The sequence below is a fragment of the Carettochelys insculpta genome, chromosome 17, assembly GCF_033958435.1.
Source record: "Carettochelys insculpta isolate YL-2023 chromosome 17, ASM3395843v1, whole genome shotgun sequence".
Lineage (NCBI taxonomy): Eukaryota > Metazoa > Chordata > Testudines > Carettochelyidae > Carettochelys > Carettochelys insculpta.
Window position 1 is genome coordinate 8,374,679 of NC_134153.1, and position 5,184 is coordinate 8,379,862.

Below are 5,184 nucleotides of genomic sequence, written 5' to 3' on the forward strand. Positions count from 1 at the left end.
ACAGGCAGGCGAAAGGGGCTGAGCTGAGAAAGAGAGAGAGGGAGAGACCAGATTTCAGGAGGAGGAAGGTGGGGATGGGGTGTGGGCAAAGTTACTTATGAAAGGAGGCACACATTCACACCGACAGACAGCTGCAGCCAACAGGGAGGGACCTTTCTAACCGAGGAAAGGCTGGACTTGCCTTGGCTAAATGGTCAGAGACAGATCAACCTAAGGAGACAAAATTAAGATCCATCACCCCAAGGCACCTTCCTTTGCTTTTGTCTGGTGAAAAGTAGTTCATGATTCACTATCAACTTACTAATACCTGGATGAAAAGGCACCAAAATGAAGATATAGTTAATGTCTGTGTATTTTTATTTCTGTGGAATAAATTTAGGGATCCCTAGAAAGGCACAAGTTCAGTGCACAGAACAGGGTTCGTGTCTTGGCTTCATTCAATGCTTTAGCAGCTATGGATTTTTGTTTACCACTTGTGCTTTTTCTTGGGGACCCAAAGAGAAACTGACTGATTTTGTGTGCACACTGTGCTTGGCATTGAAGAGCCAGCCACATGAGGAGAAGAAAAGCAACCCGGAACGCAGAAAACTCAAGAAACCTACAGAAATCTGAAAAGATTAACACACAACTTGCCTTTGAAATATCTGCACTACAGGCGTGTGACACTGAGAAGACAAACACCACAAAAGCAGATCCTTGAGATCAAGGCTCACAGTCCTACAAATAGCACCATTTTTCCCTTTGTGTGTCATTTCAAGATGATTTAATTGATTTCATCCAAAGAAGGGAATTGTGCGTGAAAAACCAGGAGACTCATTGCGATCAAAGGGCCATAGCTGCTCATTTCAGTACAACTGCGCTATAGCTCTTTGCTCTTTTTAAACGAGAACAAAGCATGTTCCCAGTGCAGAGTGGAAGAGCCTGCCCATCTTCTCTTAACTCATCTGCCTACTACAAAGTTGGCAAAAAGCACAGAAGAGGGATCTGTGGAAACAGGAGGTAGGGAAGGAGAAACGCCAGCATCTTCCCTAGCCTGCCTCCCGAGCAATACCACATTTGTCTCCTAGCATGACCCCCTACTTGGTCAGTTACCCCAGAAAAGATACCCTCATGCAGTGGTTCTCATATAGTGATTTACAACTCCATTTTAATGGGGCTGCCAGAGCCGACATTAGACTTCCTGGTACCTGGGATTGCAGTCCTTGAGCTTTGGCCCCTCCCACCTGCAGGGACAGGCCCAGGAAGGCTCAAGCTTCGTTTCCTGCCTCCTGGGGTCAAGTCACCATTTTTGCTGTCAGAAAGGAGTCCTGGTGCAATGGCGTTTGAGGACCCTGGAGTTAATATGACGTGTGTGTCTATGAAGCGGGTCTTTGCCCATGAAAGCTTGTTCCAAAATAGCTGTTAGTCTACAAGGTGCCACAGGACTTCTCATTGTGTCTCTACTGGAGATAGTAGGGGGGAAAAAAGACCCTGTACAATTAGATATGGCCACCCTATTCCTGTCCCAACAAAACACAGCAAAAAGTTTCTCTCTCTTTCTTTCACCGAGCCATGAACTCCACTTGGGAAGCAACATACAGCAAGGGCAGTCCAAGAGCAGCAGGGTCCTGCGCTCTCAGTGAAATACAGAGATTGGACCACACTATACACCTGTTCAACATTTAAGGTGTGGTTCGTAAGCACTTTGCTGTAATCCAATCCAGCGTTGTCAAGAGAACAGCTGGCTGGTCATCTCTGATGCACAGTTCCAAGGGCTCTGACCTCTGCCCTTGCTCCACGGTGTGTGTTGTAGACCAGAAGGTGCAGCTGTGGGTTGAATGCCCCTGTAGGTATGAAGGGAACCCCCAGGAGTTAACACACCTCCAAGCTCCAACAGCAATGACTCTGAACCTCCCTAAACAATTTATTCCAATGCCTAACAAGAAGTTTTTTAAAACTGCCCTTGCCGCAATGTAAGACCATAGATTCTTTTCCCACCCTCAGAGGTTAACGAGAACAATTTTTTCCTCCCTCCTCCTTGTAACAACATTTTACGTACTTAAAAAACTTGCCTCACCGTCTTTCCTTCTCCAGATTAAACAAACTCATTCTTTCTCCAATCTTCCCTCAGAGGTCATTCTTGTAGCTCTTCTCTAGACTTTCCCCAATTCATCCGCAGCTTTCCTGAAATGTGGACACACAGAACTGGACACAGTTCAGGACATATCCACCCAGAGTAGAGAGGAAGAATGACACCTCATGTCTTGTTTACAACATTCCTGCTAGTGCATTCCAGAATGAATTTTTTTTTTTTGGGGGTGGGTGGGGGCGGGCGGGAAGTGTCACACTGTTGAATCATTTACCTTGTGGTTCATTATGACCTCCAGATCCCTTTCTGCAGTACTCCTCCCTAAGCAGTCATTTCCCATTTTGTAGAGGTGAAACTGACTGGTCTCTCCTGAGTGGAGTACTTGGCAGTTGTCCTTAGTAAATCTCACCCTATTTACTTCAGACCATTTCTTGTTTGTCCACCTCATTTTGAATTTTAATCTTATCCTCCACAGCACTTACAACCCCTCCTAGCTTGGTATCAACCACAAACTTTATAAGCATGCTCTCAGTGCCATTATCTAAATCACTGTTGAAGATGTTGAACAATCAGGAATTTGACCCAGGACCAATCCTTTCTTGTAATGGAGTTTCTCTGTGTGTGTAACATGTATTCTCTTATGCAGTAGCTGATGTTAATTAATATAATTGGAGATACACATCTCCTAGAACTGGCAGGGACCTTGTTAGGTCATGTAGTCCAGTCCCCCCACCCTCTTGGCAGGGCCAAACACCATCCCTGACATCTATTTGCCCCAATCCCTAAATGGCCTCCTCAAGGATTGAGCTCACAGCCCTAGGTTTAGCAGGCCAATACTCAAACCACTGAGCTACCCCCACCAGTTATCTTACATACAGTCAATTGGCAGGAATGGGCACATTATAAAAACCTGTAGCGACCATCTAAGTACAGCTTTAGGCTCCACTAGCATAGGTGAGCACTTTCCAAACACAAGCTTTTATCTTCACAACAGCCCAGGGTGGAAGGAAGCATTATCCCCATTTTACAGGTGTAGAACCGAGGCTAAGAGATGAGGGACCTCTCACAAAAGCCTGTGACCATCTGGGAAAAGGAGCCATGCGTTTCTGGATCAGAAGAGAGCCCTTTTCCTTTTCCAATGTAGCAGTAAAGTTTACAGTGCAGCATCATAAACAGCCACTGCATAAAACAAAATTATATACTAATTACACTTACTTTGCATGTTAAATTTGCCACGCCACAAAAGAAAGCTAATGAGATAATATTCCTGTCTTCATGGCAACGAAGAAAAAGGAATACTCATTTCAACCTCTCTTAGAACACTAAAATATATATTCTTTTTGTATTGGACAAGGCAGCAGTTTCAGAAGTAATGCCCAATAGGATTTAAAAACAAGACAGCTGAAGGGTAATCCACCTCAGCCTGCCAGGCAAATATTCAAAGTTGTGGACTTTGGGGTAATGATAATTTACCTGTGGCTGCACAATACTTTTGATGACTAAGGAGAAAGCATATGGCAAACTAGTCCAGTCAGCCATTCAGATTCAGGAGGCATCACTCTCCAGCTAGAAGACAGGAACATGTGTCACTTGTCAAGCTTCTAATCCCGTAAACAGTTACTTTAGGAGGATTCCCAGTTACACAGTTGTGTTAGAGCAGACTGGTGATGCATAAACCAGCATGCTTGGAGAGCTGAGAGAAGGGCACTGTTCCCCCTAATTATTTCCATCCATGTAGGGAATAAATTTTGTTACCTGCAGTGAGGAACATGCAGATGTGCTTCACCAAAAGAAACATGCTGCTAGTTGTGGGCTGCCTACCAGTCAGCTGGGCAGCATCCGAATCTCTCCTGGGCAGCCACCCAAGCACTCAGTTTACAATACTGGGTAATGGGGTGTATGTGTTTGTAAGGAAGACAGCAATGAAAAGGAATGAACTAGGACAGATCTTACACAACCAGCTTGGCCAGAACCAAGTTTAGAATGCAGATTGCCCAGGAAGACGCTGCAGATCCCTCTCCACAAAGAGACGTTTTTGAGCTGTGCAACAGTCTGTAAGTTCCTCCAACAAACAAACAATCTCACTAGTGTGAACTTTATAACTTTACAGGTGGGGAAAAAAATTACACCCAAAACTGGTTTGTAGTAAAATCATAGTTTAATATACATTAAATGTACCATCAGATCCTGTTGTACAGCTATGGACAATGAAAAAAATCTCTTCTGTAAACTCATTCAAAACATCTACAGTTGAAATACTAAACCTGAACAAGACAGAAGATTGTTTCACACTCCAGATCAAGGCTTACATGGAGATATTGAAAAAACATCACCACACACGCTTAACAAAGTGGGCCAGGTATGAACAATCAGGAAGAGTGTCATTACTTAGTAATAATTTAAAAGTTATAAATCTGTACAAGACTTACAGGAAAACATTGATTTTTATGAAAGTGGTCTCCAACTATGCAAGATTGTGAGAGTTTCACGGAATACTTAAATAGAACTGTTTTTTCTCTAGAAGAAAAACAAATTGGTTTTTAAGGCCTTTACTGTGTATAACTATAAGCATATAAGCACTGATTAGCCTCACTGGCTTCATGAGACTGCGACACACATGCTCAGAGTTATACAAGTGTATGTGCCATGCTGGATCAGGGGATACAAGTCTGGAGAAAGTCACTCACAGATCAAAACCAAGAACAGTAAAAGATTCTTTGCTTTATAGCAGGAACAGGCAGAGGAAAAATGTTCACCCTGTGTGCGCGACTGAACCCTCTTCTCTGACAGAGGGTGGACTTAAGTTGCTGCAATGCTCTACACAAAACCAAATGGCATTTTAAAAAAAGACCAAAAACAGAACCAGAATTTCAGGTAACATCAAGTCCAGTTTCCTTCGGCTTGGTGAAATGCATCCACCTTGGTAAACACCTCAATATTCTTAATATATACACAACATTACATTGTACGATGCTCCTTCATGCCAGGTGAATTTACAAACGCTGACACACATATTATGAACATGAACTGCAGATTAGACGGTAGTAACAAAACATCAGTGCAGGTCACAAGGGGGCAGAGATTGACGAGAAAATCTTCTGATGCCCCTGTTTGGG